The sequence below is a fragment of the Anser cygnoides genome, chromosome 1, assembly GCF_040182565.1.
Source record: "Anser cygnoides isolate HZ-2024a breed goose chromosome 1, Taihu_goose_T2T_genome, whole genome shotgun sequence".
Classification (NCBI taxonomy): domain Eukaryota; kingdom Metazoa; phylum Chordata; class Aves; order Anseriformes; family Anatidae; genus Anser; species Anser cygnoides.
Genome location: NC_089873.1, coordinates 40382917 through 40407500, shown reverse-complemented (window position 1 = coordinate 40407500; position 24584 = coordinate 40382917).

Sequence of the window (24584 nt, the reverse complement as noted above, 5' to 3'; positions counted from 1 at the left end):
CCAAGATTGATTTAAAAAGTGAGTACAAGATAGCTAAAAAGTGGAATGGTATTTTTAAAAAAACATGCCTGAGCTACTGTGCAAAAAGGCAGGCTCACAGAATCTTATCTCACAAAGCATTGCTGACAAAGATCATCCAACAACATTAGGTGGAAGAGGCTGCAGGGATGAAGTGTTGTGATTAGAAAAAGAAGAAGAGGGGGAAAGAGAAAAAGATGGACAAATCAAATGTGTTGCGTTTGGCAAATTGTTTGGAAGCAAGCCATCTTTTTCTTACTGTCACCGCTGAATAAATGCAAGATGCTTTCATCTATAACGGTGTTTTCAAGTCTGCAAAAAAACATTTCCCCACACAGTTGCCAAAATTATTACTTAGAAAGGAAATTGAGGAAACAGCAATAATGCAATTATAACTGTTCACTCTGCACTGACGAATAACATCTAATTGCCATTACTGAGTTTGAACAGAGCAGAGAATTTTTAAACAAAGACAACCAGCTTCACTAATGGTGAATACTGGCCTTGTAAGCCTACTTGCCATTCCCCACTCCACTCCCTAGGGCCATAGCCAGATGATTTATTTATGCACAGCTTGTTTGCACAACTGGAGGTTCTGAGCTGTGAAAAATTACAGATAAACATTTGGTGGTTTAAATTATGGGCATCTCCTTTAAGTTATCTTAGACATAGTCAACTTTGCATGAGCTGATTTTCAAAGCTACAGAGAGCTTCTGCTGAAAATCTGGAGGAGTCAGATGTTTTCTTTCTATTTCTGCCTTCAATTTTATTTTTATTTTTTCCGTTGGGACAACAAATTATCTTCTGCTAAGACAGTTTACTTGGAAAGATACATCTTTCCCAATCTTTGTTACCTTCCCTTAGGTAAGCCGTAGTCAAAAGATTTTAGAATCCAAAAGTTTTGGGGGGATTAGTATGAAATGAATCTGTGTCTCTGAGCCAAATCCTAAAAGACAGCTATTGACAAAGTAAAATTCATTGTTCCTGAATATTCTTTAGAAACTAATGTGTAGACCTCACTTTAAAAAAAAAAAATGTGCCTTTTCCAGTAGTCATTATATTGGAGTGGTCATTGCTTTCCAGCCAAATAGGAGACAAAGAAATGCATCTTCCATCATTAAAATTAAAAGAAGTAACATTGAAATTAGTTGTTTTAATTAACGTTAAAACAATTTTATGGGCAGGTTCACTGCCCATATTGGCAAGACAAGGCAAGGCAAAGGGGGGGAAGGGAAGGGAAGGGAAGGGAAGGGAAGGGAAGGGAAGGGGAAGGGAAGGGAAGGGAAGGAAGGGAAGGGAAGGGAAGGGAAGGGAAGGGAAGGGAAGGGGAAGGGAAGGGAAGGAAGGGAAGGGAAGGGAAGGGAAGGGAAGGGAAGGGAAGGGAAGGGGGAAGGGAAGGGAAGGAAGGGAAGGGAAGGGAAGGGAAGGGAAGGGAAGGGAAGGGAAGAAGGAAGGGAAGGGAAGGGAAGGGAAGGGAAGGGAAGGGAAGGGAAGGGAAGGGAAGGGAAGGGAAGGGAAGGGAAGGGAAGGGAAGGGAAGGGAAGGGAAGGGAAGGGAAAAGTCCATATTGTCTATGGAGCAACCCAATTATGAATTAAGTTGTCCAGATAAAGGCATTTCTCTTTAAAAGGCTTGGCTACCATTCATTTCAGTATTCCTTACTTCCTCCTCCATATTCTTTTAGATCACACTTAACATTGAAAATTGTACTGCACAGCACATTAAGTTGCTTATTTTCTATTAGGTGGCATTGCTTCTCTTTCAGCTGTGAAATGTTACACTCTATTTCCTCACATGGATGGAATAGATGACACTAGGAAGAAAATATTGACTCTTATCTTTGCAAATATGTTTCAAAATATTGTGCCTTTGACAAACATACAGCTGAACTTAATGTTTCTGACAGAGAAAACTACAAGTCAGTGCTGCCAATATTTACTAAAATGGGAAGTTTTACTCTTATGCTTCTACATAATATTCACTATAAAATGGCTGCAAAACTGGGCCTGAAAGCTTATGCAATTGGAAAGAGTGCAGTAAATATCTACTGTTATTGATGTGCCAACAAAGAGCATAATGATCAGAGTAGACAAACTTATTGGTAGTTTGCTAATCTGCTGAGAAAGCCTGTTGACAATGAAATGAGAAAAAAACTACTGTACTGTTGGATGTATAGTGACTGTTGTATGTTTAAGCAGAAAAAAATCCATAGGCAACAGTGTAACAAATTTCCTGGAAATCATATGTGATGGTACTAAATTAATTCGGTATTTAGTTTTAAAATGTGTCGGTTAAAAAGAGTCCCAAAGTTAAGTCATACATTAGGTTATTGCTTCTTGACTGATTTTATAATTAGAAGTTGATTGGAAACAATTACATTATTGAAAGCAGCAGACTTTAGGAAAGATATCAAAATTTGGTCTTGCAAGAAATTTGAGGTACCCTTGGCACACCTGAGATACCTGGAGATAGCTACATATTTTAAATAAGACGATCCTCATCAATCATCAATTTTAAAATCATGCCACACTAATCACCCTCCTGATTCTGACACTTTTTTTTAACCTACTGTTTTATGTTAAAATGATTGCTTATGGAAATTGTTGAGCATTAGCTTCCACAAGTTATTTCAAGTATCTTGTGAAGACTGGCACTAAATGTAAAAGATGTTTACTACAAATTCTGACTTAACAATAGACAGTTTTCACAGTAGAAGCAAAACAGGGTTTGTATGGGTGGTTTTGTCTTAAAATTGTTTATACTGACATATTTTCGATATATTTACATGGAGTAATAAAAATGAAACTTGACTTGCAGCAGTGTTCAATTTTGATTAAAGAGATTGTGATTGTCATGAAATAAGAGTAACCTGAAATTGAAATGACCCTTTCAATAGACTGTGACTCTTCAAATAAAGATGGCTCTTTTTTCTTTTTTTTTTTTTAGCATCACTTTTCTCTCTAAATCTCAACATTTTATTGCTGGCCTACATAAAGAGGCCTCCTTCGACTAAAGCAATGCCCACAATTACTTATTGGTGATATGTAATCAAGCAGCTTTTTCAAATATTCTTTTCCCATTATAGAACTGACCAGATAATAAAAATTCAATTTCACTACAAATTTTGAGCTTTTTAACACTTGTTTTCCTTCCTGACTCTAATAAAAATCAATTCTGCAAACATTTTCAGAAAAAAATGGTGTCATTCAGAACGTCACCCTGACTCAGTGCTTGAAAGTTCTGTACTTCTTTATCTGTAACTCTTTATTTTGAACACACACACACAAACACAAAAAAAAAAAAATCCAGATAAAACCCCCTTTAAAATAACTATGCAGTGGTAAAACTTCGTATTGATGCTCTTTCCCCACTCTACCTCTCAACCCAAGAAAAAATGTAAATGCCCTCCTGAAGAACAGATAGACAGAATTTTGGTGTGAAGCATTTAATTCCAGAAGAAAAAAGAAAAAAAGGAAAAAAAAAAAGAAAAAAAAAAAAGAAAAAAGAAAAAAAAAGATTGAACAAGGAAACTTTGATACTGAGCAGAATAATAATTCTTTAGTATAGTCTTGCAGTATTTTATGACAAATCTCTATCTATAGGCCCACTTAACCGAAGATCCTCCAGTTTTTAAGCTGATTTCCTTTACCCAAAATGTCCCACAGAATTTGACACAGGGGTCAATCCTATTTAATATTTTCATTAACAACCTGAATAATGGGTCAGAGTACACCCTCAGAAAGTGTTCAGATGACACAAAACTGGGAGCTGTGGCTGATACACCAGACAGTCATGCTGCCATCCACAGGGACATCGGTGGGTTGGAGAAGTGGGCTGACTGGAACCTCGTGACGCTCAACAAAAGGAACTGCAGAAGCTGGAGAGGAACAACTGCATGCCTCAGCACAGACTTGGAGTAGGAAGGCTTTAAAGCAACTTTGAGGAAAAAGCCCTGAGACTCCTCGTGGACACTAAGTTGACCATGAGCCAACAATGTGCCATACCGGCAAAGAAGACACCTTCCTGGACTCCACTAGGAGCAGAGTTGCCAGCAGGTCAGTATAGAGGATCCTTTCCCTCTACTCAGCATGGGTAAGACACATTTGGAAGGCTGGGTCCAGGTCTGGGCTTCCTGGTACAAAATAAACATGGATCTACTGGAGAGAGTCCAGTGAAGGGCCACTAACATGATTAAGGGATTGGAGCATCCTTCCTTCAAGGAAAGGCTGAGAGAGCTGGGACTCTTCAGCCTGAAGAAGAGAAGGCTCCAGGGGATCTTGTCAATATATATAAATACATGATGGAGTTAAATAAACTGGACAGAGCCAGATTCATTACAAAGGTGTCCAGAAAAAGGACAAGAGGCAAAGGGCGCAAACTGAAATACAGAAAATTCCAATTAACCATAAGAAAAAAACTTTTATCACACAAAGGGTGGGTGAACACTGGAACATGTTGCTCAGAGAAGTGGTAGACTCTCCACCCTTGAAGATATTCAGACACTGACTAGACACAGTCCTGAGCAGCCTGCTCTAGGAGATCCTACTTTGATACTAGATAATCTCCAAAACTCATCCAGACTGAACCACTGAGTTTTTCCATGAAAACTAGCGAGACTGTGTAACAAATGCCATTTCAACTGTATTACTGTGTGAATGTCTCCTAGCAAAACTAAAGCCTGCAGAAAACAGGCCCTCTTTCTTCTAATATGTGAATTTCTTCTATTTTCCCTGCTGATCTTCATGATTGTATTCTTTGCTGGAGCTTAAGTTTATGAGTGTGATCTCCTGCGAATCAAGAAGATGTGCTTTTTTCTCGTGCCAGGATGTTATTTAGACTTTCTCAATTAGATGACCTGTTGCATCTAAGTCTGTAATATCAGCAAACAGAAATATTTAGAAAGGAGACAAGGAGAGGAAAGCTTGTCTCACTTTTAGGCAATCACTTGACCCAGGAGCTGTCATCTGAACTCAATCCATTGGCTATACAAAGTGTATGCAATCTCAGAATTGTTTCCTCAGAGGATGCTGCATCTTGCAAATAAATTTGAATGAAGCTTGGGAGGAAAGTAAGAAAGGTAAGGTTAAGGTAAGGTTAAGGTAAGGTTAAGGTAAGGTTAAGGTAAGGTGAGGGGAGGGGAGGGGAGGGGAGGGGAGGGGAGGGGAGGGGAGGGGAGGGGAGGGGAGGGGAGGGGAGGGGAGGGAAGGGGAGGGAAGGGAAGGGAAGGGAAGGGAAGGGAAGGGAAGGGAAGGGAAGGGAAGGGAAGGGAAGGGAAGGGAAGGGAAGGGAAGGGAAGGGAAGGGAAGGGAAGGGAAGGGAAGGGAAGGGAAGGGAAGGGAAGGGAAGGGAAGGGAAGGGAAGGGAAGGGAAGGGAAGGGAAGGGAAGGGAAGGGAAGGGAAGGGAAGGGAAGGGAAGGGAAGGGAAGGGAAGGGAAGGGAAGGGAAGGGAAGGGAAGGGAAGGGAAGGGAAGGGAAGGGAAGGGAAGGGAAGGGAAGGGAAGGGAAGGGAAGGGAAGGGAAGGGAAGGGAAGGGAAGGGAAGGGAAGGGAAGGGAAGGGAAGGGAAGGGAAGGGAAAGGGGAAATCACCAAGAACTAAGACTTAAAGACAGTGGGGTCTCATAGAAAAATCTTCTCTTTCTTTCTCTCTAAGAACAGCGCCCATTTTTATTTCTGGTGGATTATTATTTTTTTTTTCTCCTCAAGAGTTTTTTTCTTCTTTGTCCCACTATGCTTGCTAAAATGCTTTGCTTTGTAACAGCAAGTGTTGAATAGTATGAACACTCCTTTATCTGCAGAACATCAAGGTGCATGTAGGTTCCCTTTGGGCTACCTGGAGGGAAAAGGCAGTGGCCTGTGCAATAAGCAGACATCCAATGAAATGCTTTAGGCCTCCATGATCATCACGGGAGGAAGAAAGCTTCAGGCTTCTGCAGCCTGGAAGAAGAGTAGAGAGGCTGATAGCTTCAAGCCTCAGTAGTTCTGTGCTAAATACAATATAGAAAGAAAGATGCTCTGACTAGTGTCAAGGGAAAGATAAGGAAAAGAATGAAAAGCAGTAAGAGAACTACTATTAATTTATATTTTTCGTGTGTTAAAATCATATGGCTAGTGATGATGACATATTGCTATTTTCTACTGTTGGTTACAGAAATCTTGACTAACATCTAGCAATTCTGTGATTGGCATACCTTCACAGGTGTGCTCCAAAACGTTCTTCTGCAAATGTTAACCACACTGATTCCTCTGGAAGAAATTTTCAAAGCACTGTTTCTCAGTAATTTGTCATTAACCTGATTTATTTATAATGCAATAGAGGCCATGTTGCTTTAGAGGTGAGCCAATTAAGTGCATTCTATCCCACACTAAGTGCAAGAGAAACATCATCTATGCCATGGGATCTGCTATTGCTCACAGATTTGGCACACTTTTGCAAAGGAAGTACCAATTACCCATCTATATCCTGTCACCCATCCAGCAGGGAAGGAATTATCAATTTTATTTCACATTCCACGGCTGTCCTCAGATATATCTATGGTGTAAAATACAAGGAACATAATTAAATTTTCTTTGTTTTACTGACATTTCTCATCTCATACTGACATCACAAGTTGAACATAGTTACAAAGCAGGAGCCAGTGAGAGCCTGGTTTTGAGCAAACTGGTTCCAACATGAGGAGAAATCGTGGAAAATGAACTTCCTCATAAAATCATTCCCTCATGGGCTGATGCATGGGAACTTGTAATGAGGAGGGCATGGTTACTGGTATCATATCTCTTTAAGAGACTCCGGATTGTTTCCATGCACTCTGGACATTACTTTTCAAAAGTCTTGATTTCTTCTATGACTCTTTTCATAGAGGAGGACAGAATGAAATGTCCTGTGATTCATTTCTGTGCTACTTCCATAAAAAGGGATCACTCAGGAGTGATATTTTTCATTTCCATTCCCAGTCTGCTTTCTAATGAGCTAAATATTCTTCATCTGAGATTCTGTAGCATGTTTTAGGACACAAATTTCCAGACTTCAGGGATGAATAATATACTAACTGCTTTGGTCTGGGCTGACCTGTGGTCCCACCTGCACCATCAGCAATTTCTGCCCTCTTTCCATGACTGCTTTCTTTTTCACTGGCTTTACCTGATATCTCACAGTGTTTCCAAAACATTTCTAATATTTCTCATGTTGAATAACAACTCTCTTTATTATAGGTATTGTGCATTTCTCTTTTTCTCTTTCTACACTGCATTTGTTAAAATCTAGAGTATAAACTGTTTGGGGAATGTTATGTGAAACGTATATGATTTCCCTTTTTTAAAGATTCAATTGTATTTTTTTGCAGATCATATCCCTGAGCTCTCACTGGATATGCTGTTGATATACTCCTGTGGCAACTAGTTTCTATTATGCCTCTTTGCACTTCTGGAGACCTGTGTGGAAATGCTAATAACTTCTGAGTGAAACCTTTAAGTTTTAACAGTATGGGAGTCTCCTGTAAATCAAATTAAATATCTACTCAATTATGTTCCTTAAAAACTATATACAGTTTTAAATTAAACAATTTAATTTAGAAGTAAAGTTGTGCCTGATAATAATAATTCACAAAATATACAGCATCTTTTTGACTAATAGATACAAATTATTCATCATACTAAACCTGATATTAATACTAATATTGGTATCACACCACTGAGATGAACTCCCTGCTCATGAAGTGTTATCATTGCAGACATCTGGCAAATTGCTTGTTAACTTCTAACACAATTGATATGCCTTTTATTATTACAATATTCTATTTCAAAAAAAAAAGTGCCCATTTCCCAGTGATGAACCATTTTAATGATTTTATGTAGGAATACAGGTAATGAAAAATAATGACAAGGGACCTCTGAATTCAACTGTGATTTATTTTTTTTTTCCCTCATTCCAGCAGTGCACATTGCAATATTACAAAATTACGTCTTATAAAGATGACACACAGGTACACTTCAGTCTCTGTTTCAGTCTTCCTAAGGTAAATAGGAAAAATCATGTCAGTATCAGGAGAATGCCTTACAATGCTTGGATTGTCCAGCAAATAGAAGCATTAAAATAATTTGTTCTTTCTATTACTTTTGGCATATGCATTACCTGAAGCATTCATCTTTCCCAGTTACTGTTCTCTCTTGACACAAGCATCCAAATGAGGAAATGAAAGCCCTAACTTAGCCTAAATTTTAAAATCAGACTAGTACTACTTCTAGGCTTTAGAATAGGCATAAAACACCAGAAGTACAACTGAAACCTCTTATTATCACTGTCACTCTATTATATTTCTTTGTTGAACACCAGCATGTGGCAATTATCAAAAAATACAGGGGAATACAGTAATATAGAAATGTTCATGCTTGATCAGTTCAGTAGTCTATTTGGCTCAGTATCCTGTCTTTATTAGTAGTTAAAGACAGATAAGTATGAGAACCCTTTTACCCTGTAAGGTGTTTACCAGATGCCTTTTTTCTTAAGTTCTTTCATTTAAAGGTTTTTCTATACGCTGAAAGTGTGAATGTTTATGTCTTTTCATATCCTACCAAAGCTGCCACAATATGGGAAATGATTCAACTGTAATGGGAGGTAGGGTTGTCAACAATCTGGATGTTCTTCAGGCAAGGGAACCAGACAGGTTTTGATCCCTGTTTCCACACCAGCTCCTATCTTTTGTGCTACTATTGTTTTGGTTGTTTGTTTTTTAAGATAAAACAACTGATGGGAAGGGAAAAGATGATGGAACATGGCACTGTGCATCAGCCTGACATTTCCCAGTTGCAGGTTAGATTACCTAACTTTTTCTTAATATACTTAATTTGTTGATAGATGTTAAATGCAAACTTCATTTTCTATAACTATGTTGGCAATCTCAAAGACAGAGATTCTCACATTTATCAGTTTCTGCATGGAAATGCTCTGATTCTAGTGTACAGAAACGTCACTAGGTACTATTTGCTCCACCTGTATATATATATATTATATATATATATTTATTTTCCCAGAAGAAGAGTGTTAATTAAGCTTTTTTTTTTTTTTTTTTTAATTTATATCAGCCAATTTAACTAATTCCAAATTATGAATTGGTGATTTGCTCTGTCTTGGACCGCACCCACAAAATTTCAAGATATAGGGACATTCACCACTATCAAGACCCACAGGATGGATGGTGATTTTAATGACCCTTTAAAACATTTCCCTTTCTAGGTATTTACTCTGGTATTTATTCATTTTTTCCCCAAATCTTGAAAAGCATTCCATCTTTGGAACTTAATTTGCCAGTTTGTTCCAGCATGCCCCACTAGAGAGCTTGCAGAACTCTAAACACAGACAGAAGGGCAAGGACAGTCCTGTACAATGATAAAGACCAACATTTTGTGGAATGGACTTGTAAACACAATAAAACATGAAACAAAGTACTTCTGGAAAGTATGCAACTTGTCTGTGCTCTAGGAAGCATGCAATACAGTCCAAGAGCAGCATAAGCGTCATACTGTTTTGCACTGAAATCATGAAAATCTCACAGCAACTTGGTGGAAGTCAGGGAAAAAAATGTGTTAGGAGAGTTTTGAAGGATTTGGAAAGCAAAAAGCACAAAGGCTCATTCAAGCACACAGGATGGCACTGAAACATGACTGAAATGGGAGTATAAGGAAGACAGAAAGAGCAGTTGTGTGAAAGACTTTGGCTGAATGGAAATGTGAATGCTTTCCAGAGAAATCTCATTCTGGGACTGAACCAGCAAACTGATGTGGTCCCAGCTATGACTATGGTCTGTAACAGGGAAGCAAGTCCTACGCAAACACATTTGTTCTCCCTGGGGACAAGCTCAAAGAAGAGGTCTATTAAAACAATTCTCACCAAGCTACAAAAGAATGAGGGAGAAAAATGTAAGAACTTAGTGTAATATGTTAAAAAAAAAAAAAAAGTAATATGAAGAGGAAACTGAACAGAAGAAAAATGCAGTGAAGAGTAGAGGGAAGTCACAGTGAACTCTCTCTTGCAACACACTAACCCCTTCCAAGCCGCCCACACTGATTTAGAGGGCTTGAATGGAACTAGACTTTGGGTGGGAGCCCTCTGATTTCTTAGGACACATTGTGTAAATTCATATGTAATTTTATTCAGTACGTTGCCTTTAAGTAAACATATTTCTTTGTGGAAAAATAAGAATATGTTGCTCATTTTCATGTGGATACTGAACAAATCATCATCTATGTTATACTCAGTATTAATAATAACTGGTATAATTTACTGTATCATCAGTAACAAGAAAACTGTGTTGAAAAACATTAATAAGCCAATTATTTCTTTACTTTGTCAAAGTAATTGACAGAATTCTGTTTTGAATAATGCAGCAATTAAAGTTTAGTTGATACAGGGCAACATTAGCATAAAGGCAGTTTTCCATGCTTGCTTTAACAGAACATAGAACTAACCAAATGAAAATGTGTACTAAATGCCATCCATTATTCTTTTAATACCATCACCCTATCTTACTGACTAGCAAGTCCACTAACACCACATCTTAAATCATACATAAGCTGAAGCAAATACCCTGAAGTCTAACCCATAACAGCTATATGCAATAAATTCTATTAAGCCATATCATGTTTCTCTAAGGATAAATATCACCAGACTATGAATCTTTTAATAACTAGACATTTCAAAATTGCTAGGAAGGAGCCAAGATTTTGAATCAGTCAGGATCACATTAGGAATTGTGATACAGTTCATTATTTGTAAGATGTTATACAGCATTAGAGACTTTTGTAACTTAACTTGACAAGAAGCTGTCAAACTATGTAAAATAAATTATAAGAAAACAAACTTAAAATACATTTACCTTCTGAATAGATCTGAATTTTGCACATACCTGCAAAGCTGGAATATAATGACAGATAGATATTTTAATATAACAAAAAGAAATATCAACATTAATCCTTATCTTTTTTTCTTAGTCATTTAACTCACAATTAAATGTGAGGAAAAGTAACATGGCATATGTTTAGTATAAAAATTATTGTTACTGAAAGATGTTGGCATTCCTGAATATTTTCTCTGTGCACAAATGATTTGCTACAATTTATTTGAAGAATGTTTTCTTATCTGTTGTCCATAAATTACTGTAGGAATCCAAAATATTTCAGTCTATATGTCAATGTATTTTACCCTTTGAATCGCTTGTAAGTTTCATTTATGCTTCAGTCTAAACAATGCTGTAACCAACCTAAATAAGTAACACATAATAGTATACAACATCATTTTAAAATATAACCAGTCAGATCAAATGTGAGAGACCTGTACTTCAGGTGCTGAAGATTAAAAATCCCCCAAACCGACTTGCATCATGGCAAGTTTACCAGTTTGCATCATAGGACTGGTTGTGTCTTTTGTTTATAAAGTATAGAAGGGGTGAGGGGAGGGGCAGTTTAGGAGGGTCAGCAGGGCACGTGGCTGCCTGCCACACAGCTCGGGCTCTTTTGTTCTGCTGAAATATATTGCAAATCTCCCTTGGCTTTCAGCAGTACCAGAATGTCACCTCCAAAGTTAATACATTACAGAATGAAAACAACATGTCCTGTCAGAATCCCCCCTCCTATCAGTGCATCTAACTTGCTGAAGTCTGGAAATGAATTAAAAGAGAATATTTTTTCAGACAGAGATGCTCAGAGCTACGTGCCATTCACAGGTGGAATAGCTTTCACGGGATTTCTCACTTCTCTTTTTGGTGTTGTTTGAAGAATAACGGATTTCTGATGCTAGTCTTCCTGTATTTTTTAATTTTTCCTTTTCTTCCTCTCCAAGAAGGCATTCGTTTGGAATAAAGAAAACATGTTTAGGACAAACTATTTTTTATTGTTACTTCTGATTTTCTATGTCAATGGATGTATGGTCTTGGCAATTTACTTAATGGAGAAGAAACCTTCCCCCTTTTCACCTTATACTTGCATTAGTCTTGATTAAGCTTCTCTGTGTGTACATGTCTGGCTGGACATGTAAATTCTGGAAGAAGAATGCACTGTTCGCTGAAGGAATGAGGGGATTACCCTGGGCTTTGCTACAGGACAGAGTGATCGAGACCTGAATATAGCTTTTGTGTGTAGTTTTAGGCAGCAAATACCACCAGTCTGTGTTGGCTGAAGCATTTGTGAGTTTTTTGCAGTCTTGTTTCTTTGGACCCAGGGACAGCAGCACCTGAACTGTTTCATTATGAGTCCTTAATTTCACACCTGCCTTCTGGCAATGATAGAAAACTACTACTTAAAGAGGCTTTTTGTTAGGAGAATTAGTTGAAGAGCGGCGACAAAAGTGGCTAATAATCAGGCAATGTGCATGCAGACTACACCATCTCTAAACACATCAAATTCCTTCTTTCTTCATCCCCTACTCCATATTCTGAGCATCTTGAAGGTTGCTACAACTTTTATTAATATTACAAAATTTTGCAAGCCAAAATCAACATTTCTCATTGACATTTCCTGTGCAGTACCTTACTAACCTACCATACTCTTTCTGATGACTTATCATGCTAATGGGCAAGGATTAGCTTTGTAAACCATCTGAAGAAAAGATATGAAAGCCAAGTGTAAAGACAAGTGCAAAGTTTCATGCTTAGGAAGAGCAGTCAACTCTGTGCAGACTTTGAGAAATGGGTGAGATAGCTGTTGTCCAGGAAAAATATCTGGTAACTCTGAAAATTGGAATAAACACTGTATTTTTGCAAATAAGGTAAAAGGTAAAAGTCAATCTGGGACATGCAAAAAGAGAGAGAGAGAATAATTTATACAGATGATACAGAAGGTAAACTTTCAAGCAGCATAGGTAGGATGCAGCTCAAATCATATGTTCAACTTTGGACACCATTCTTCTAGAAAGTCATGTATTAATTTGAGAGGAGGTCCAGAACAGATCAAGAATGAGGTCCGAAAATGAAACTTCTAAGGAAAGTTGAATAAACTTTTCCTATTTATTCTACAACAGAAAAGTAAGCAGATGTAGAATGATATTCATTGAATTTGTGAGAACCTATGGTAGCTAAGGAGTAGTCTGCTTTCCATATCTGTGAGAAAAGGACAAACAGTAATCAGTGACAAGAGAGATTTAGGTTAGTTTCCAGAAAGATTTTCTACTCAAGAGATTGATTCACCAAGGAATCAATCCTGTGAACTTTCCACTGCTGGCAGTTTTTGAGGGCTTGTTTTAGACAGGCATCTGTCCAGCATGACAGGACAGGTATGGGTGACTTGTCTTAGGAAAACCTGTCACGCTCCATGCCGGCATTATTTCCTACAATTCTGTAAATGTTGAATGAATACTATGAATGAAAATAGTACAAATTGAATCTGTAGTTCAGCAAAACAGTTTTAAGAAGAAATTTATACTTCATAAGTAAAATGCTCAGGTGCTAACCATGCCTAAGCTTGACAAAAGTAGAGTAGGATAAAATTAAAACCAAGTAGTGATGACAGTGTAGCTGATGGATCAGAAAACAAACATGAGTAGCAGTTTTATTTATGTCAGATGAGCAATGACTCAATTAGGGTCTTATTACTACACTTGAATAAATTATTAGTGAAGAATAGAGCCAGAGGCAATAATAGGGATTAGTGTAGGGAAGTGCAGTGGAATAGTAATTAGGATTCTGTGTTTATTTTTTTGTAGTATGCTTACAGTATGAAATACAAAATAATGTCACTTAGAAAGAGTTTGGATATACAGTGCATCTACAATATAATTTCCCTCATGAACAAAATGTTTCTAAACTGGAAATAGATGATGTCATATTCACTTGGCATTGAAAAAAAAAATGTATGTATATATATATATATGAGACTTCTTCACTTACCTGCTTTTTAAGCAAAACCTTGAAAGGGATCTTCTTTCATTTTGAAAACCTGTTTTTGCAAGCAAATTAAAATTGTCTAGATTGTAATAATTAAGACCAACATTGATTAATAATGGTTTGCAAATTGGAAGACATTTTGTATTCACAGCTGTGACATAAATGCTTTATTGCAGAACACCAGACATTTTATATAGCTATACAGATACGACTATCAGAAATTCAAAATCACACAGGCCATTTACTACATTTAATTTTAGCTTGCAAACTGGAAATGAGTTTGAAACACCAGATTTGAAGTCAGTGAGCATTAAGAGAAATAAAAGTATCTTAGTTTGAAACATTGTCAGTTCCCTCACCAAAAACCTGAATTTAACATTGGAAAAAATTAGAAGCAGGTGAAGATATGAACTTCACAGTTGAGTTTCGTCATATATTGATAGCCATTATATAAAAGATATAGGTTATTCTGCAGTAGATAGTAAGTATTCCCATTGACCATGTGTTCTGGAATTAATTTGAAAGTAAATCATATAGGTAATAATAATCAAAACAAATAAAATATTATCTCATATACTTTTCTAAAGGTTCTAGCAGACAATTTTTTCTTTACATTTTTTAATGCAAAGATTTCCATAACTCTCAGGATAAACGCACATTATCATCTAATATATTACTAATAGGATGCTAATGTGCTCTTAACTTTCATTTTGATAGCAATCATTGCAAGTTGCATACAATTTACATAATAATTAGTATAATAATGCACATTATAATAATTGATATCAAAAAGCATAAATACATATATTTTTTGTTTTAGTAATGATAGGTACTTTGAAGTATTAGGCATTAATACATATTCCTTTTTACTTAATACTTGATCAAGTATACTAAGGAAAAAGTGGAAAGGCCAGTTGTAGAGATGCACAAATGTTAACTTGGGACTGCTGAGTGGAAACTGTTTTGTATTCAAAATATTCATCTCAGAGAGTGAACATCCCTTCAGGTGATATTTTATATTTCTATCATGGGAAAAAATATTGCAACAGTGCCCACTGTTTCATGGTATTGTATGATATATTTAAGATGTTAGTGGACTACAGTGCAAGAAAATTGTTATTAAAGAGGGTATGGCTAGCAAGCTGGGAAGCAGGATTACTGCTTACACTGTTGCCATACAGCATCTTCTGGACAGAAGCAGGGAGCTTGAGCACAGCAAAGCTGTCTCAGCAAGCGCCTGGGGAACCTTCTTTAATTGAGAGCGAACACTAACCAAGACAAAGGAAAGAAGACTTTTCTGGAACCCAAAAAGAACAGTCAGGAGTTACTTCAAGCCAAAAAGCTACTGAAAAGTTTTAGATAGGAAAGCGTGAAAAAATGACTAGTACACAGAGAACATAGTGTCTGGGTGATTTTTTTTAAGTGTTCTGTTTAATGTCTCACTGAGCATATCTGATATTTCTGGCATAGCATTATTTTTTTTCGGGGTTAATAATTGTACTCTAACAAAGTAGAATATTAGAGCCTTTTGGTGTCTTTTGGCAAATCATGTCAAGAAAATAGGCATGACTTCAGCCTAGGGTATTGTACCAACAGCTGTTTCAGCCACAGTTTGGCCTTCCTGGGAACCTTCTTTGCCCCATCAAAACTGTCCACTTCCCCTGTGCTCACGAGCAACAACATTAGTCGAAGTTATGAGGGAGGTCCCCAGATTCATAGAATACTTCAGGAGTCATGCAGTTTAAAAGGAAAAATGCATCTCATTCTCTTCCTCTAGTCCCACAGGGGACATTTCTGATACATCTTTAGGTTTTCCTGTGTTAGGTGGTAAGCTTCATTATTTAATTTTTTTTAGACAGTCAACGTCTTTCTTTTTCCTTTTATTTTTCCTTTTATTTTTTTCTTTTTTTCTTTTTTTTTTTTTTTGAGCAGCTGCAGCTATAAGAAACTTTACAAAGTATACATTAAAATCAAATTGCAAGTATTATCAGGCCTGACTAATTCAGATTTCACCTGCTCAAGACTCAAAACTCCCATTAAAGAAATTCTATTCCATGTGCAAAATAACCACAGGACTTCTCAAAAGCAGTTTTTGCCCAGTGTGCATTTTAAAGAGCAGTTCTATTCAGAACAGTAAAACCAACACGTTTTCTCCCCATGTGCATACAATGTTACTTCTGCTCCCTTCAGTGAATAAAAGAAATGTCTAACACATTTTATCCCTACTGGTCCTGAAGAATTAACCCTTGTGAAACAGCTGACTTGTTACTACCTGGGCAATCATAAGCTATTTGCCCTGTTTTCATTGAGCGACCAAGTGGTCATGTGAATACAATTTCATTAAGATGAAGGAATAGTTTGAACAAAAGATGTAATGTTTTTTACAGTTTTTATTGGGGGAAAAAAAAAAAAAGTAATGTTATCTGATTTGTCTTTTTCTATAAGATTGAGTTTTCAGGACTCAAATTTGAAAAAAGTCTTGTTTTTTCTCCCTGTTAAAATGAACACTTTCAATTTGAAACCAATTCAAGGACAATAAATGCAGAGCATTATGATGCTATTTCTACAGAACCACTTTTCAAGACTAGAACTACAGTTCAAAGTCAAATTTGTCAAAACATGTCAAGAAAGTGATGAAGTACCAATGGCGTCTGTATAGCACAAATAGAGGCAAGATGTATCCTTCCATTAACCCACCCTCACAATCTGAATCTATCCACTCAGTGTGTCAGGGGATTACTGACATTCAGCAGAGGTGGTCCTCCTTACCGAGGGCAGCTTCACCTCCTGGGCTCAGTGTATCTTGGCTTGCTGCTCAGGAATACAAACAGCAAAGTGAGAATGTCCTTTTCAATCACAATCCCAATTACAAATACAGCCTAGTCAGAGAACGGATTGAGAGCAACCCTGAGGAGAAGGACCTGGAGGCTTTGCTTTAAGAGAAGCTGAACATGAGCTGGCAATGTGCACTTGCAGCCCAGAAAGCCAAATGTATCTTGGGCTGCATCAAAAGAAGTGTGGCCAACAGACTGAGAGAGGTGATTCTCCCCCTCTACTCTGCTCTCATGAGACCCTACCTGGAATACTGTGTTCAGCTCTGGGACCACTAACATAAGAAAGATATGGACTTATTAGAGCGAGTCCAGAGGAGGGCCGCAAGGATGATCAAAGGGCTGAGCACCCTCCAGGGCTTTAAACTAAAAAGAGGTAGATTTAGATTAGATACAAGGAGGAAATTCTTTACTCGGGGCGTGGTGAGGCACTGGAACAGGTTGCCCAGGGAAGCTATGGATGCCCCATCCCTGGAAGTGTTCAAGGCCAGTTTGGATGGGGCTTTGAACAACCTGGTCTAGTGGGAGATGTCCCTGCCCATGGCAGGGTGTTGGAACTAGATGATATTTAAGGTTCCTTCCAACCCAAACCAGTCTATGTTTCTATCTTTTCATGTATGCTATTCTACTGAATAGGGTGACACTGAAGGAAAGAACAGTATTTATTGTCTCATAGAGTTGATATTATTAAGTGCTATATAGGTGGCCCTTGATTGCATATTTGTTTCTCTTCTTGCTGTTCTATTTTCTAATAAGCTCTGAAGGTCTATTATAAGCAAGTTCTGTTCTTGTTGAAACAGTTGGCTCAGATAAGTTGGGGAAGGGAGAACACACAATGCTGTGACTATGATTGGACAACATTTCCTATTGTGACAGAAAAAAATAAAAATAAAAAAGGATGAAAAAGGATGTATCGAGTTAAATTCAGACAAAACTAGTTGACTGTTCATCATAATTATGGTTACAACTACTTAAACAGCTAAGAGTAGTTTTTTCTTATAGTCATTGAAATACACAAATAATGCATAAGATATCTAGCAAAGGTTAGAAATAATAATTGCTTATCTGAATAAGAAACAAAATTGTAATGTGTTGTTTGATTTACTGAAATCCAGAGGTGTTTTGTCTTGGTTTTGTGAGAAAACTGAAGTTATCCATGTAATGATCTGCTTAATATTTTTCAAGCTTCCCTGGTTCATTTGATAAAAATTAAGTGCAATTTATGCTTCAGCGTTCCTACTTCTGTAACAACTGGGAAAAAAAAAAAAAGAAAAAAAAAAACTTCTTAATGTTAGGAACAACATAATTTCTGGACAGAAGCACACAACAGACCTGTACCAATCCTCATAGAGAAATATGCAAGAAAATAGTTTTATTTAAGGCAGATTTAAGCATATACTGCAATTGATTGCGTCTTTTGATTTTTTGTTTGTTTTTGTTTTGTTTTGTTTTAAGTACATTTTGTGCCATATGAGGAATAATAAATGCTGTAACTTGTTAAAGAACAGATCACTAGCTATGGATCACCTCTTCTTTACCCTTTGTGGAATGAGAAAAGAAGTGGTTTAAATAGAAGGCAGAGTACAACCCATCACAATCCCTGGAATTAAAAGAGAGTTCTGTGTCTGTCATCATAATCTCTTTAGAAAAGACAGAAATTAAAAACAGATGGTAAGAGAAGGGAAAGAATCCTACTTGCAGACTTCAGGTTTAGGCAGGGATGTAGAGGCTTTTGCCTGGAAACTCACAGCTTGGTTGGAAACAGTGAAAGGCCACCATTCCATTCTGCCCATGAAGAACCGTGGAGGTAAGGTACAACCTGGAGCTCCCTGGGCTGCATTCTGGACACAAGGGACATCCAGAACTGCTCACAGTATCCCCTTGGAGGCCTTTATTCTCTCCCACTGACTGAGAAAAAAGATGGTAATTTACAGTGAGTGGAGAAAACCATCTCTCACATACCCCGGGGTTAAAAGTTCAGACCTGTATCCATACTTGTACCATTTATACAGCAGCTATAAGCACAGCACATGCTGTATTTCATTCTCCTTCTGTCATGATGACTGCCTGATGGACAGCCTGGAGCACACCACTGACATGAGTGGTACCCTCACTTGCCACAGTGTCCTGGGCCTTCAATACCCTACACAAGGGATGCTCTGGAAGTGCCTGTCACCATATTCAGAAGTCTGGAAAACAGAAAGGTCAGAAGCCTAGGCTGAAGGGTTGACATCTGATCACTCCTTTAGAGACATCATAGAGGTAATCACTTATTCACGGATCTTGCCCCATCATTTTCTTTCCCATCTTTCCTTCCCCCAAAGGAATGAAAGTTATTCCAATTTGCATTTATACAGAATTCCAAACTTTGGACAGTTGCTCCAAGCTCCTCTAGTAATATTTACATGTACACTCAAAGCTGAATGAGAAAACGAAGTATAAAAGACCTTCCAGTGCAATGTGCAGGAGCAGATTTCAGTCAGCAAACATTCGTGACTGCAATTCCTGCACCATAGATTTAAAGAGTGATGTGAATACAATGAAATGTTAGTATTGAATATTCTCACAGCTCTATGGGAAAGTGAGCAACAATATTGACCATTTACTTTGTGTATATTTTTTAAGTGATCACCCTATCTGGTTATTTGATCTTATTACCTGCTGAAATCTTGGTTGTTTCACACATTTCAATATAGACAGAAAAGGATTAAAATCTCCTAGTAAAAGCATATATTCTAGCTAGAAGCTAAAACTGTTATTGTTAGTTTTAAGAAAGGTTCTTATCTGATTGAATCAGCCTATTCTTTCTGCTAACTGTATTTAGCAGCTGGGCTATATTACATGTTTTGAAGACAGCTATTTCCAACTTACTATACTCTGGACCTCTGTTCTTGAAAAACAATTTACAAATTTTAATATTGTCTCACTTTATTCCACACTTGTCTTTGAAATTACCACACTGTGAAGCTCATACAATTAGCTGCAAGATACTGTACTGGAATTAAAATACAGAGAAAATTTTGCATTGTATAGCATCCAATTTGAAGGGAAGTAGGAAAGAAAGGGAGAAAATGTGTAGTCTCTAATATTAACTGAATTGTATATGAGTATAAAAACATTACACCTCTCTGATATAGTGTGTCATTATATAGAAAGATGTCATATTAGTACCCTTCTGTTGTTTGTAATAATAGAAATCACTGCACCTCTTACATTATTTAAGACCATAACAGAGTTAAAACTTGGAAAAATGCAGTGTGAACAAAATTGCCTGCATACGTTGATAACACATGGATCTGCTGCATTTGTCATATTTTAACTCTTTTCAAAAGAATTTAATCTCATATCCAAAGTAAAGGTAATGGTTGGTATGACAACATGGATTTTAAATTCAACCCAGAACTGTAATTGACACACAATAAAAGCGTCTTAGATTTAAAAAAAAAAAAAATCCAGTGGACTATAGAATTACATTAACAAATGGATCCAAATGAAACTAGACCATTTCTGGGTTTTGAATGCATATTAAAGATAAAACTTGAGAAAAAAAGACAGCAAAAACATGACAGGTTGTCTTGTCTTTATTGTAGTCACCACTGAATAAAAGCTGTGTTTGAGAGCATAACTACATATATGCAGCCATTCTGTCCACATCTTTCAGTCTGTAGTTACAGAGTAAATCAAGCTGTGATCCTGCTGCAGTTGAGCGAGTCATGCCAAGTATTTCAACAAAGTGATAATTTGTTGATCTTTAGAACAGACCAATTAGGTTGCTTCAAACATTTCAAACAGATATTTCTTGTAGAGGGAGAATGAGAGGCAGAAACTAGGTTCTAGACTTTGCTTTTAGGATTTATTCAGCAGAAACTTCATCTAAGAGGCATACAATTGCAGGGAGATGGATATGAAACCTCAGTGATTCTTCTTCAGAGTTAAATGCTAAAGTCACAAGGTGAAAGTTAGCCTTGCCAGTCTCTTGCTCTCAAACTGTCTCCCATGGTCATGATTGTCCCATTGCATCCTACAGGGAGGGTTCAGTCAACCTCCTGACAAACTACAGGGCTATAAAAAAATACATGCCTTATTTGCATTTGGTGCCATGAAGCTTTTTGAAGCTTCTGGTGAAGCTTTTGAAGCTTTCTGGAAAGAAATATCCTACCTACCTAACCATTGTGCAAACATAGGTAGCACCAGGAAAATGTGAATGTCAGGAGATTGCACTGAGAGCTGTCTGCCTTCCTCAACCTGCCTCAGAGCTGGGGTTTTGTGGGAGACTCTATGACTTTCTGCCAGAGAAGGCATTTTAGAAATGGTTTTATAATATCATCTGCAAGGAAATTGTCAGAGGAAGAAATGAAGTATCAATTGAATACAGGCATCACAGGGTTGGCAAGATGTATGAGGAGCAGCTGAGGTCCCTTGGTTTGTTCAGCCCAGAGCAGAGCAGGCTGAGGGGAGGCCTCATGGCGGCCTGCAGCTCCCTCACGAGGGAAGCGGAGGGACAGGCACTGAGCTCTGCTCTCTGGGGACAGTGACAGGACCTGAGGGAATGGCATGGAGCTGGGACAGGGAAAGGTCAGGTTAGATATTAGGAAAAGGTTCTTCACCCAAAGGGTGGTTGGGCATTGGGACAGGCTCCCCAGGGCAGAAGTCACGGCTCTGAGCCTGACGGAGTTCAAGAAGGGTTCGGACAACACTCTCAGACATATGATTAAATTTTTAGGTAGTCTGTGGAGCCAGGAGTAGGACTCAATGATCCTTTTAGAACCCTTCCAACTCTGGATATTCTATGATTCTAGGCATTTATTTATTTTTTTCCAATTTGAAACAATACTCTAAAAACTAAGTATCTGTTATCCTTATAAATATAATCTACTTGTAATTTGCATTTCAGAATTGGGATTTTTATCTCCTTAAAACCTTTTAATATATATAACAATGGCAGTAGCTACCTATGACAGTAACCCCTTTTTATAGTGATGTCTTCATCTGATCACTTCACTAGAAAACATGTGTTGCTCAGTTGCTGGAGATGCATTTTTCTTAGAAATAGGAAAAAAAAAATCAGAAAATTAAAAAGCCTTACTAAAAGTGAAATAAGAACGACATTTTAACAGAGGGTATGTACTCTAACAGATTCATGCAACTTTAAGAAAACCATGCCTGTCTGATTAGCTTTTGCATACTAAGTCAAATGTAATGGTTTCTTTCAAACCTTTACACAATATTTGTTGCCGAAGAAATAATAGAAGACGTTTGCATTTTCTTCTCACCCATATGATACTCACACACCAAAGGAAACTTTAAAGTCTAAAGAGAGATATGTGGATACTAATAGTCATGTAACAAAGTAATCCTAGTGTTGTCTTCTTAGTTGCTTGAAACTTGTTGCTATGTAAAGGCAACATTCTTTAAAACGTCTTGACAAGATCCACTGAAAACTGTAGGCTAGATCGTGTACTTGTTCATATTCATGCAATTTCACTGTCAGCAGAGAGGTAAATGTACTGCTTCCATGAGACACAATTGTGCAGGATTTGCTATGTATCTTTCTTTTACTCTAATAGAGGCGGGGGAGGGTGGGGAACCTGGTAAGCCTAAAAAGCAAAAAGCACTTCACAGAAACAAGTGGTTCCACAAGCACTACATTACTAACATCTACTAATTCAGCTAACCCACTCAGGGAGGTCAGTAACACGGGCCTCACTCCTCCCTCTTCAAATACTTATTTTTAGAAACTTCTTTGAATTTACTCCATGTTTTGCCATCAAAAGAATTTGGAAATGGTCAAGATTCTGAAAAACAATTTGGGAACAAAGTTGTCATAAAGGTACCAGTATAGTCTCAAATGTTTTATGTCCTTTAGAAGCCAGGCAAAGATTCAGCGATCCGTAGTGTAAACTTCTGATTTCCTCAGCTACCTATATTAAATCTTACTTTTTGATCAATTTAGTAATTTTTATAGCAGTCTACCTTCAAAGTTCTTCCTGTAGAAAAGGGCAGCAGAAAATTTTTGGAAAATAAAGATATGCTGAGTTCAGTTTTCTTTTATAGCAGATGAATTATTAGTCCTCTGTAATATAAATAATAACCAGTCTAAGTGTTTAATTAAACAAAAATTGCAAATGGAAAAGCTCTCATGTTGATCCACTCCAAATAACTTCTGATACAGAGCTTAAATGAGAAGAAAAATTCAATAAAGATCATAATCTTTGACCTGGTTTCACTAAAGGTTACATTTTTATTACTGCTTTGTTATGCTCACTGATTTTGTTTGGCTTTAGCAGTAACAAACCAAATGCACATTAACCACATGGAAACTTTCATCTTTTTGATGAGCTAAACATATTCTCTTTGTTTCTCTTTCTCGCATCATTGACAACAAGCTTTTGTGTCCAACTGTGATAATGTCCTGTGTTCAGAACATGCACATCTCTGTATGAATCTAACAACAGGCAATTGACATCTTGATGGCTTTCTTGTCCTCCATAAGTGGATAAACAAACACATGCATATGCAGCCCATGCTTAAATGGGGAGGAAAACCTTGTTCTGACTAGCAGAGCTTCCGTACACCTGTTACGTTTAATGCATATGTCACGCACCATCTGTTGAAAAGGATCCTTTTTTCCCTCTTTGTGCTTTAAACAAAGTGCTAAGAAGCTCAGATATTGCAGAGGTAAAGAAATGCATGTTAATGGCTATCCATCAAGGCCTGGAGTTTCAGCATGAAAACCACATTAGAACAGAATGATATCTAAATCAACGGATTGTTCTGTTTCAGAGCTGCTCACATTATTCACACAATACCACAATGAATTCCCATTACTTTATTTTGGTGACCTAAGAGTACTGTGACAAAGTACTAACTGCTTTAAAATATTGTGATTAAATATTCAGTCGGGAATTGCTGTTGAAATTAACATTTGTTTTAAAGAAGTCTTTGTCTTCATATCTTTCTTTGATCTTTTGATTGATATGCAGTCATCCCTTAATTGTGGGTAATTTTGTGAGCTATTTCCTGTATTTAAAATATTCCTTTTGTATTTGTTCAGCTACCTTGGTGATTAGATAACCTGGAAAAAAAAATAAATAAAGGAAAGGCATTTTCTAAATCTAATTCTCCTGGAATTTCTTTATGGAGTGTAACTTCTGTCTGCAAATAAATCTATACAAATTCTGTACAAGACCTTTTTTATCTATCTTGTTTCTTCCTTGGAATAAATCTAAATTAATTAAATCCTGTTGGTCTTTGGAAAGCATTATATTCTGTCTAGGAATTATTTTGAGATTTCCTTCATTGCCAGCTGATCAGTGGAAGCAGCATAGGAATTTACTCTGCATTTCTGTAGTGCCTTGACTGTATAACATTTCCTTTGAGTCAAGCTAGGAAATTGGAAATGCTTTGGGTGGCAGATCACAACTGACTCTCATTGAGATAGGAAGATTTCCAGTCTCCATATGATACAGGCACAAAAGTTCTTATGACATCTTTATCCTCCCCAAAGACACAGTCCATCTTTCATTTTATTTTAAGTTGTGGTGAGGAGATTGCCTGAAAAAAAAGCTAAATGGAATTAAAAAAATTAAAATAAAATAAAATAAAATAAAATAAAATATAAAATAAATAATAAAATAAAATAAAATAAAATAAAATAAAATAAAATAAAATAAAATAAAATAATAAATAAAGGAAAGAGAGCTGCTTTAAATTAGTGTTTTGCCACATACGTGTCATAATACACCAAAACTGTGATGACTTCTGAACCCAAATATTGCTATCCAATGAAATTTTGACTGACTGCTGATGTAGGAAGTTATGAAAAGTAATGTGATTTCTAGCTGATTTAGTAAAGTAAGTGAAGAA